The 12,013-nt window shown below is 39.0% G+C and overlaps 1 protein-coding gene across 3 annotated transcripts in view; it reads right to left on the bottom strand.

Moving 5' to 3' along the window:
- Positions 1-4,722, bottom strand: part of MYO3B (myosin IIIB) — a 482,588-nt gene extending 477,866 nt beyond the window's left edge. For all 3 annotated transcript variants that reach the window (XM_086718868.1, XM_086718870.1, XM_086718869.1), the window contains exon 1: positions 4,325-4,722. The gene's annotated coding sequence lies outside the window, so the exon portion shown is untranslated. The remainder of the gene's footprint in view (positions 1-4,324) is intronic.
- Positions 4,723-12,013: the final 7,291 nt, after the last annotated feature.

Here is a 12,013-nt window from a genome sequence, read left to right as displayed (position 1 = left end):
GGTTGTGATCAGATGTCAGCCAGAGCTACAGACATCTGAGGACTTGTTTGGGGTTAGAGGATCCACTTCCAAGGTGGCTCACTCATGTAGCTAGACAATGATCCTGGCTGTTGGCAGGAGAGCTTTGTTCTCTCCATTCCCCTTCACAGAGCTGTTATGAGGTTGACTTCAAAGTCATACGCTGTCACTTCCTCCATATTCTATTGGTCACATAGGCCAGTACTGACTCCATGTGGGAGGAGACCTATATTAGTTTTCCATTGGTGCATAGCAGATTATCACAAAATCAGCAGCTTAAAATCACACAAATTTATTATCTCATGGTTCTGTAAGTTAAAAGCTTGGGAAGGAATTTCTAGGCTTTCTGCTCAGGATCTCACAAGGCTGAAACCAGAAACATAGACTCACAAACAGAAGGCAAGTACTAAAATTATAAACCTAAATCTCAACACCTTAATAATTACCTTAAATGTAAGTGGTCTAAATACGTATATCAGAATGATTTTTTAAGTGCCCCAATTATACGCTATACCCAAGAAACTTACTTCAAATGTAATGATATAGACAAATTGGAGGCAAAAAGATGGAACAAAATATACTGTGTACACATTTTCAAAACAGAAAAAAACCTAAGTGGCATTATTAATTATATTATTACAAAGTAGACTTCAGAACAAAGAAAGTGATTAGGCATAAAGAGGGTCATTCTATTATAATACAGTGAGCATTTCACCAAGAAGACATAACAATTCTAAATGTGTATGCACCAAATAGCAGAGCTTCAAACATGAAGAAAAAACTAACAGAACTGAAAGGAGAAATATATGAATCCACAGTTATAGCTGGAGACTTCACACTCCTCACTCAGCTATTGACTGAAACAGTACACAGAAAATCAGCAAGATTATAAAACTGCTGATTTGAATAGTCACCATCAGCCAAATTATCTAATTGGCATTCATAAAATACTTCATCCAACAACAGCAGAATAGGTATTCAAGTGTCCATAGAACATTCACTAAGGTAGACCATATCCTTGGTCATAAAATAAACTTTAACAAATTTAAAAGAATTTAAGTCATATAATATATGTTCTTTGACCATAATGGAATTAAACCGGAAGTCAATAACTGGAAGAAAAACCCAGAAAATCTCCCAACATTAAATGCCTATATTAGAAAGGAAAAAGATCTCAAACCAATTATCTAAGCTTCCACCTTAATAAACTAAACATAAATAAATAAAATCAAATAAACCTAAATAAAGCAGAAGGAAGGAAATAATAAAGATCACAGCAGGAATTAATGAAATTGAAAGCAGGAAAAAAGAATAGGGAAAATCGACATAACCAAAAGCTAGTTCTTTGGAAATAACGATAAAATTGATAAGCATCTTGTAAGACTGAAAAGAAAAACGATAAAAGACACAAATTCCCAATACTGGGAATGAAAGAGAGGACACCACTGTAGATTCAAAATGCATTAATAGGATAAGTAAACACTATGAACATCTCAATGCTTATAAATGCAAAAATTACATAAAATGAAGTAATTCTCTAAAAACCTCAAACTACCAAAACTCCCCCTAAATGAAATAAGCAACCTAAGTAGTCTTACAACAATTAAACAAATTAAATCCATGGTTAAGGCTATGTGAAAAAGGAATTTCCAGGCCCAGATTGTTTCACTGCTAAATTCCATCTAACATTTAAAGAAGAAATAATACAAGTTCTACATGCCTTTCCAGAAAACAGAAGAGGAGGGAACACCTCCCGACACTATCATACCAAACCTTGACAAAGACAGCGCAAGAAAACTAAAAATATCTCTCATAAACGTAGATACAAGTCTTCAATGACATATTAGCTAATCCAATCCAGCATAGATATTAAAAAACAGTACACCCCCACCAAGCGGGGTTTATCCTAGAAACGCAAGGCTGGCTTCAATAATCAAAAGTCAGTCAATGTAATCCATCTTATCAACAATCTGAAGATAGTATCAATTGATGGAGAAAAAGAATTTGACAAAATTTAACATCTATTTATAATTAAAGCTTTCAGCAAACCAGAAAGAAAAAGAAACTTCTATTAAAGGAAATCTACAAAAAACCTAGGACTAGCATCAAACTTACTTAGTAGGTAAGACTTAATACCCTCTCCCTCAGATTGAGAACAAGGGAAGGACGTCTGCTGTCACAATTCCTATTCAATACCATACTCCACATCCTAGCTACTGCAACGAGGCAATAAAAAGTAATAAAAGGTATACAAATTAGAAAGGAAAAAACTGCCCCCATTCACAGATGACATGATTGTCCTCAGGGAAGATCCCTAGAAAGCTATAAAAAGCTCCTAGAACTAATAAATGAATTTGATAAGATCATAAGATACAAAGCCAACACACAAAAGTGGTTTCTTTATAGTAGTAATGACGTTGGAAACTAAAATTTTTTAAAAACACCACTTACAAAATGAAGTCTCAGGTATAAATCTAATCTTCAGCCTTAGATTGTTTTTCAAAATCCTACTGTACTAGGGCATTTAAAAGTGCTAAACCGAAGTTCAAAAACAGACAAAAGCTATGGTACCAGAAGACAGAAACGTCATGGGGAGGAGAAAGGATATAGGATTTGGGGTAGAACATAGGGGGACTTCTGATTTCTCTGGTACTATTCCATGTCTTGCCTTGGGTGAGGATATGTTTCTTTTGTGATCATTCACTAGAGTAGACAGCTATGAATTGTGTACTTTTCTGTTTTCTGACTGTATGTTCTCCATCAAAATTTTTAAAAATAATAGTGACAAGCATAAAAGGAAAATATAGAGTGCTATCATGTCTTGAAACATTGTAAAACTGCATTTTGAAACTGCATTTGGCATTAACCAACTAAATGTTAGCAGAATGATTTGAGAAATGTTTATTTAATTTAACTTCATATAAAATATTTTTGTTTCATAAAATTTGTATCATCCTCATCCATATTTTCCTCACATTATTACCTATCAATGCCAGTAACTGTTGTTACAATGGCTAACACCAATCATCCTTACAAAACTCAAGGATGCTTTCCTTTGTGGGATAGGTGGTCTTAAGGTCATAGAGTTGGGATAATCCCTCAACTACACAAGGCCCATCTTTCATTTATTTGTTTCCAGCATCCCCAATTCCTCTATTTCCCTCTCTCCCCAGATATAGGTAAGTAGAGAATGCCCTTGTGATTATCCTTGGATGTTACTTTATTCTTTAAAATTATAAATCATAGAAAGTTTTAGTGATTAGGATGAATAAACTCTAGAACTCTGATGTATAGCATGGTGACTATAGCTAATAATACTGTATTATATACTTAAACTTTGTTAAGAGAGTAGATCTGAAATGTTCTCACCACACACACACATATACACATACACACACACACAAATGATAACTACGTGAGATGAGGAATAGTTAATTAGCTTAATTGTGGTAATCATTTCACAACGTATACATGTATCAAAATATCACATTGTGCACCATAAATATATACAATTTTGTTAATTGTATTTCAATAAAACTGGAAGGATTATAGTTTTCTATGTGTGTAAAGTTTTAATTTATATAAATGGCTTATACCATAGATATTTACTCGTTTTTTCCACCTGACACCATGGTTTTGAACAATTATCTCTCATGCTATGTGCACATCTAGCTCATTATTTCTGACTGCTGCAGCATTCATTCAGTGTGTATCTTCTACTTTGCTATCCACCTTTTTCTTCCGTGATGAACAACAGAAAGTACTGCGCACCTCCTATCCATCTCCTGCACAAATGTTTCTCTGGAATATATATTGAGGGTTGGGATAGCTGGGTCACCAAGTATGTACGTTAATCTTTGCTTGGTACCACCAAAATGCAGCTCTAAATAGTATCTCTTTATGCTTTCAGTTTGTATTTCCCTGTTAGGTAGAGCATTTCTTTCACAGATATTAGTCATGTAGATTACTGGTTCTGTGAACTGCCTATTCATACCCTGTGCCCATTTTTCTACTAGGTTTCCAAGTACTCTTTACTGATTTAAACAAGTCCTCCCAAAAGTGTAAAGTACAAAGTAAATAATTTGATGTCAAACATTAAACATTTTTCTTCCATTAATAACATTATGGGCAGAATGCAAAGTATACACAGATAACCAAATGTGGGAAGATATTTGCAGGATCTAAAATATCATGGGGGTCTCCATTTTAACTTACTTAAGCCCCCCAGTGATGATAGAAGTCAGTGCCCTTATAACTCCCATTTTAGAGATGAGAAAACTGAGGCCAGAGAGGCTAAATAACTCACCTACAATCCAATAGCTAAGTAGAAGATTATCGGATTTTCAAGTCTATGCTCTGGGACGTCTGCTTTTCCTTTCCACAAGTAAGAAGCTTGAAAGTCATCACTTGAACTGAACAAGTAAAAAGCTGAACTGACTGAAAAACAACAAGTCTTCTTGGATAAGAGAGGGGAGGATACAGGGCAAACTGCCGCCCCCAACACTTGAGAGGCAAATACAGGAAGGCGCAACTGACTAAAGCAGAGACTCAGGAGGAGAAAAGCCTGTGGGAACCCTTGAGGGGATAGAAAAGCTGAATTGGAATTGACAAATTGCTGGAGGCTCAGTGTGGACAAGTCTGAGAGTTAAAAACTCCAGGGGGACCTGGTCACGAGGGGCGCCCACAATATTATGAGATTTACCTCCAGCAGCTTGATCGTGTTCCCAAAGTAAGTATCAGAGAAAAATCCCTCCTATTTCTGGCAGGAGGAGCAGAAAAGAAACCTTTTGAAATGCATCAGAACACAGTGTTCGTAACAAGGCCTGCCCTAGGGTGACATTAGTTAAGTCAAGCCTAACCAGCTGGGGTTATCAGAGCCTAATTGACCTGAGGAAGAGAAATACCAGCTGTAGCCATTTGTTCCACAAAAGAGAGAGAAAAAGACTGAGAAAACCTCTGAAGTTCAGTCCAGAGGCACAGGCTCACTAAAAGACTGAGACCTAATCATAAGACTGTAGAATACTTCCCCTCCCCCAACACCTTACCACCATGTTACTAAAGGCCTACTTACAACAGTTTCTTTTTCCCAGTACATCATGTCTGGCTATCGAGAAAAAATTAAAAGACATACCAAAAGGTAATAAACACAACTTGGAAAGACAGGACAAGCATTGGAACCAGATATGGCAGGGATGTTGGAATTATTAGACTGGGAATTTAAAACAACTATGATTAATACGCTAAGAGCTCTAATGGGTAAAGTAGACAGTATGGAAAATCGGAGGGGCAATGAAAGAGATTGGAATTCTAAGAGATGGAATTCTAAAGAGATGGAAATTCTACGAAAGCACCAAAAAGAAATGCTAGAGATCAAAAACTCTAACAGAAATGAAGAATACCTTTGATGGGCTTGTTAGTAGACTGGACACAGTTGAAGAAAGAATCTCTGAGCTAGAGAAGATCTCAATAGACCCCTGAAACACTGAAAAGAGAACAAAGACTGGGGAAAAAATGCAGAACAAAATATTCAAGGGGGCTCCTGGGTGGCTCAGTCCGTTGAGTGTCCAACTCTTGATTTCAACTCAGGTCGTGGGATCGAGCCCTGCATGGGGCTCTCCCTGAATGTGAAGCCTACTTGGGATTCTCTCACTCTCTCTGCCTCTCCCTCTGCCCCCCACCCCACTTGTGTGCTCTCACTCTCTCTCCTTCTCTCTCTCAATTTAAAAAAGATGTTTAAGCAGGGTGCCTGCATGGCTCAGTCAGTTGAACAACAGACTTTGTTCGGCTCAGGTCATGATCTCACAGTTCGCGAGTTTGAGCCTCGCATTGGCTCTGTGCTGACAGCTCAGAGCCTGGAGCCTACTTTGGATTTTGTGTCTCTGTCTCTCTGCTACCCGCCCCCCACCCCCACCCCGCTCATGCTCTGTCTCTGTCTCTCTCTCTCAAAAGCAAATAAACATTTAAAAAAAATTTTAAATATCCAAGAAATGTAGGAGAACTACAAAATGGGAATACAAGAAGGTGAAGAGAGAGAGAGAGAAAGGAACAGAAGAAATATTTGAATCAATAATGACTGAGAATTTTTCCAAATTAGTGTCAGACACCAAACCATAGATCCAGTAAGCTTAAGAATAGCACGCAGGATAATGAACAACAACTAACCTAGGCACATCATCTTCAAACTACAGAAAATCAAAGATAAAGAAAAAAACCAGGTGCGGTGGGGGGGAACACCTAAAGAGGAACAAAGATAATTACATCTGACTTCTCCTCAGAAACCATTCAAGGCAAGAAGAGAGTGAAATGAAATATTTAAATTTGAAAGAAAAATCCCCACTGGCTTAGAATTCTGTACCATGTGAAATTATTCTTCAAAAGTGAAGGAAGATAAAGACATTCTCAAACAGAAATGGAGAGAATTTGCTGTCCAAAAGAACTGCCTTGCAAGAAATGTTGAAAGAAGTTCTGTAGAGAGAAGGAGAATCATATAGGTCAGAAACCTGGATCTACAAGAGCACTGTGGCATAGCAATTTGTAAATGTGTATGTGCCTAACAACAGAGTATCAAATTATGTGAGATAAAACTGATAGAACTTCAAGGAAAAACAGATGAATCTACGATCACAGTTAGAGGCTTCACCACCCCTCTCTCAGAAGTTGACAGATCCAGCAGGCAAATAATCAGTAAGAACACAGCTGAACTGCACAGCACCAATCAACCAGACAATATAATCGACATATACAGTCTATGTCATCCAACAACAGCAGAATATGCATTTTTCACAAGCTCCCGTGTAATATTCACCAAGATAGAGACATTCTGGGCCATAAAACACAGAAACACCTTAACAAATTTAAAAGAACAGAAAGCAGACAATGTTTGCTCTTAGGCCACAGGGAATTGGAAATCAGTAACACAAAGATAACTGGAAAATACCCAAATAATTAAACAACAAACTTCTTTTTTTTTAATTTGAGAGAAGAGACAAAGGAGGGGGGGGCAAAGGGAGAGAAAGAGACAGAAAGAGAGAAAAAAGAAGAAGAAGAAGAAGAAGAAGAAGAAGAAGAAAAAAAGAAGGAGAAGAGGAGGAGGAGAGGAGAGAATCTTAAGCAGGCTCTGTGCTGAGCACAGAGCCTGGAGGGGGGCTCCATCCCATGACACTGGGATCATGACCTGAGCCAAAATCAAGAGTTAGACACTCAACCGACTGAGCCACCCAGGCGCCTAAATAGCACATTTCTAAATCACACACAGGTCAAAAAAATCTGAAGAGAAATTTTAAAATATTTTGAACTAAATGAAAATAAAAACGCACCTTATCAAAATTTGTTAGATGCAGTGAAAGTAGTGCTTTAAAGGGAAATTCATAGCGTTGGATGAATCTATTAGAAAAGAAGAAAGATCTAAAATTAAAAATCTAAGTTTCCATCTTGAGAAACTGGAAAAAGAAGAGCAAATTAAACCCAAAGTAAGCAGAAGAAAGGTCTATGTTTTAACTAGTTTCCTTCTATTCCTTCTAGCACCAGTCCTCCAAATGCCTACCTTCTCTCATATCTTTTCTTCCCTTTCCCCTTCATCAAGGTCCATACTCCTCAATAATATCAGTGATCAGGGGCGCCTGGGTGGCTCAGTCAGTTAACCATCCAACTCTTGGTTTTGGCTCAGGTCATGACCTCATGGTTCATGGATTCGAGCCCCACATCAGGCTCCACACTAACAGACCAGAGCCTGCTTGGGATTCTCTCTCTCTCTCTCTCTCTCTCTCTCTCTCTCTCTCTCTCTCCAAATAAAATAAACTTAAAAAATATAATATCAGGGACCCTGGGTGTCTGAGTCAGGTAAGCCTCTGACTTCAGCTCAGGTCACGATCTCACAGCTTATGGGCCCGAGCCCCTCATTGGGCTCAGTGCTGACAGCTCAGAGCCTGGAGCCTGCTTCAGATTCTGTGTCTCCCTCTCTCTTCTGCTCCTCCCCCACTTGTGCTCCTTCTCTCTCTCAAAAATAAACATTAAAGTTTTTTAAACATAATAATATCAATGTCTCCAATCCTAGGAAGATTTTTTAGTTTTTTTTCACTATACGACATTTATAATTTTCTTTTTATTGTACTAGCCAATTGTGCTTTATACTATAATTGCAGTGCTAATTACTTTTTTAAAAAATTTTTTAAATGTTTATTTTTGAAGGAGAGAGAGAGACAGAGCGCTAGCATGGGAGGGGCAGAGAGAGAGGGAGACACAGAACCCAAAGCAGACTCCAGGCACCGAGCCGTCAGCACAGAGCCCGCTGCAGGGCTCGAACCCACAAACGGTGAGATCATGACCTGAGCTGAAGTCAGATGCTTAAGTGACTGAGCCACCCAGGTGCCCCTTTTTTTGTTTTGTTTTGTTTTTTTTGAGAGAGAGAGAGAGAGAGAGAGAGAGAGAGATTGAGGGCACAAGTGATCAAGGGGCAGAGAGAGAGGGAGAAGAAGGGCTCCCCTGAAGCAGGGCTCATTTTTACCTGATGTGTGGCTTGTGCTCACCCAAAGTGGGGCTCGTGCTCACTCACCTGAAGTGGGCCTCGAGTTCACCTTATGTGGGACTCGAACTCACAAACTGTGAGATCATGTCCTGAGCTGAAGTCAGATGCTTAATGACTGAGTCACACAGGCGCCCGATCATTCATTTGCTTGTTAAATCATCTTAGGGCAATCATTACAGGTACTGTTTTAGTTTTTTTATTGTAAAGATGTGCAAGATTATATGCTTCCGGGTCTTTGGATAGAAAAATACAAGAATATAGAGCCTACATAAACATGTGGATAGTGAGTTAAAAAAAAAAAAAAAAAAAAAGCCCATCCAGTCATTATTAAACCTCTTGACTGATGAAGCTGTATACTATAAATCTATATATATGTGTGAACATATGCAATTATATCTTATTTATAGTATATCTTTCTATCCTTTCCAAAATACTAAAATATATATAATGGTGGCAACAGAGTGTTATTGGAATTGCAAGCCAACCAGATCAAAAAGCAAGTAGAACTGAAACCAAGGTGAAAAGCACAACCTTCACACAATTAAAGGGGTATTGAGAAAGGCCCCAAATTTGTTGTCAGTCAACAGGTCAAAATCAAAGATATCACAGAGAGATTGTCCATACAGAATCATCTGCCTTTTCTTTTTAATTTTTTTAATGTTTATTTATTTATTTTGAGAGAGAGAGAGAGAGCATGAGCAAGCAAGTATGAACAGGGGAGGGGCAGAGAGAGAAGGAGAGAGAGAATCTTAAGCAGGCTCCATGCTGTCAGTGTAGAGCCCCACAAGGGGCTCAATCTCACGAACGATGAGATCATGACCTATGCCAATATCAAGAATCAGAGGCTTAACCAAGTGAGCCACCCAGTCGCCTCTCACCTACCTTTTTTAAAAAAAAGCTTTTAGGGACACCTGGGTGGCTCAGTCCATTAAGCGTCCAACTTTGGCTCTTGTCATGACCTCACCATTCATGGGTTTGAGCCCTGCACTGGGCTCAGTGCTCAGAGCCCGGGGCCTGCTTTGGATTCTGTGTCTCCCTCTCTCTGCTCCTCCCCCACTTGCACTCTGTCTCTCTCTCAAAAATAAATAAACATTAAAGAAATATAAAAACAAAACTTTTTATTTTGAAATCATTACAGATTTACAGGAAGCTGTAGAGATAGTACAGAGACAACCCCATTTCCTTCTCCCAATGTTTACATCTTATAACACCATAGTCTGATATCAAAACTAAGACTCTAATATTGGTAAAATATGGGTGTGGTTCTTTCATCTTATCATGTGTGAATATGTATAAACACTACTACAATCAAATACAGAACCATCCCATCCCATCCCATCCCATCCCATCAAAATCTCCCTCCTGCGGGGCGCCAGGGTGGCTCAGTTGGTCGAGCGTCTGACTTCGGCTCAGGTCGTGATCTCACAGTCCGTGAGTTCAAGCACCTCGTCGGGCTCTGTGCTGACAGCTCAGAGCCTGGAGCCTGTTTCCGATTCTGTGTCTCCCTCTCTCTGACCCTCCCCCGTTCATGCTCTGTCTCTCTCTGTCTCAAAAATAAATAAAACGTTAAAAAAATTTTTTTTTAATTCTCCCTCCTTGCTACCCTTTATAGTTCAGTTTGCTTGTAAGGAAGGTAACAATAAGAAAGAGAATGAATTAAGAGCCCAGTCTGGGAGCACATCATGGAGTTGGATGTGGAAGCAGTAAATGGAAGAAGACTATCAAGGAACTGTCACTAAGCCAGACTTTCTACTGCGTTAGGGATTCTTGGTTGGGGACCTGCAACCATTGCTCATGGCTCCTCTGAGAAGACAAAACTCTTAAGTAGAAAGAGAGTAACATTGCTTCTGCTACACTGCCCCCAGATTGTCAGCTTAACCTTCATCTCCTGCCCTGCATCTCCCCAGCCTGGCCGATTCACTCACTCTGACTTCTTATTCACCAAGAGCTGCACCGAATCCTCAAATCCCTCAGTCAGTGACGTTGGCCTGCCTAATCTAACAACCCCAGGTAACCATACCCCGCATTTACTGAGCCACCCAGGCACCCTTCCTCAGTAACTTTTAATAACCTCACTTTCCTCACCTCTGGTATCCAACAGACTGGGCTTTTGAGCACCTTTTCGTGGTCCCCTAGTTTTTCCTCCATTTCTCTCCGACCCTGATTATTTCTCATGTGCACCATTAAAATAATAATTTCATTCTCCTTCACAGTGATGCAGGGCTCTTTCCCTCAAAACTCAGCATGGAGAACATCACTTCCCTGCTCAAACTCCTGTGATGGCTTGTTGTCTATGAAGGTAAACTTTTGGCGTTTAAAGGCATCCATTCCCTAGGTACATTGTGTGCTCTATAGCCAATCACCCCTTTCTTCTGCTGCTTCTTCACTATCTTTTTTACCTGTTTCATGAAATTCTATGCATCCACAAAGGCCACTTTCAACGCCATCTTCTCTGTTAAGCTTCTTTGACCTCCTAGATGGAATTAATCCTCCATGGCATTCCTGTTACTTCATTCTTTTTTAAAAAAAGATTTTATTTTATTTTTAAATGTTTATTTATTTTGAGGGAGAGAGAGAGAGAATCCCAAGCAGCCCCAATGTGGGGCTCTATCCCACAAACTGTGAGATCATGACCTGAGCCAAAATCAAGAGTTGGACGCTTAACCGACTGAGACACCCAGGTGCCTTCATTCTAACAATTATTTAAGTCTGCCTAGAAATATGGTTCATGAACATTTACAACATTGCAGTTGCCTCAGTCATTTTCGACACAGCAGAATACTAAAGACAGATCATGGCTTTTATATTTAAAGTAGGGTTTAAATCCCAATTCCTTTGCTGACTATGTGACATTGCACCAATTAACCTCTGTGAGCCTCATTTCTTCATCAGTAAAATGGGGAAATAGTATCTGTCCAATAAGGTTCCTGTAAGAATTAAACAGGATAATGTGGATAAAATGCCAAGCACAATATCTTCTTACTCATAGTAGGAACTAAAAATATTAGCTCAATTCTCCACTTTGTATCATACCTAGTACCTAAGGCAAGGCTTTAGGAACAGCAGGCTGTTTAAAAATGTTTCTTGGATAAAAAGTTGATAATATTGAGATTGTATTAAAAGAGTCTAAGGAATTATAGCTAAATTCACAAAATAGCTGAAAACTGAGAAGAGATCGGGAGGAAAACATTTTTTTAATGTTTTTATTTTTGAGAGAGAGAGAGAGAGAAAGAAAGAAGAAAGAAAGAAAGAAAGAAAGAAAGAAAGAAAGAAAGAAAGAAAGAAAGAAAGAAAGAGCATGAGCAGGGGAGAGGCAGAGAGAGGGAGACAGAGAATCCAAAGTGGGCTCCATGCTGACAGCAGAGATTCCAGCATGGGGCCTGAACTCACAAACCTCGAGATCATGACTTGAGCTGAAGTTGGACACTTAAGTGACTGAGCCACCCAGGCGCCCCAGGAAAACAACATTTT

Source organism: Puma concolor, chromosome C1 (assembly GCF_028749965.1).
Source record: "Puma concolor isolate L17-30 chromosome C1, mPumCon1.1.hap2, whole genome shotgun sequence".
In the NCBI taxonomy this organism is placed as follows: domain Eukaryota; kingdom Metazoa; phylum Chordata; class Mammalia; order Carnivora; family Felidae; genus Puma; species Puma concolor.
The sequence above is the reverse complement of the archived record's forward strand: the minus strand, read 5'-3'. Positions and strand labels throughout refer to the sequence as shown.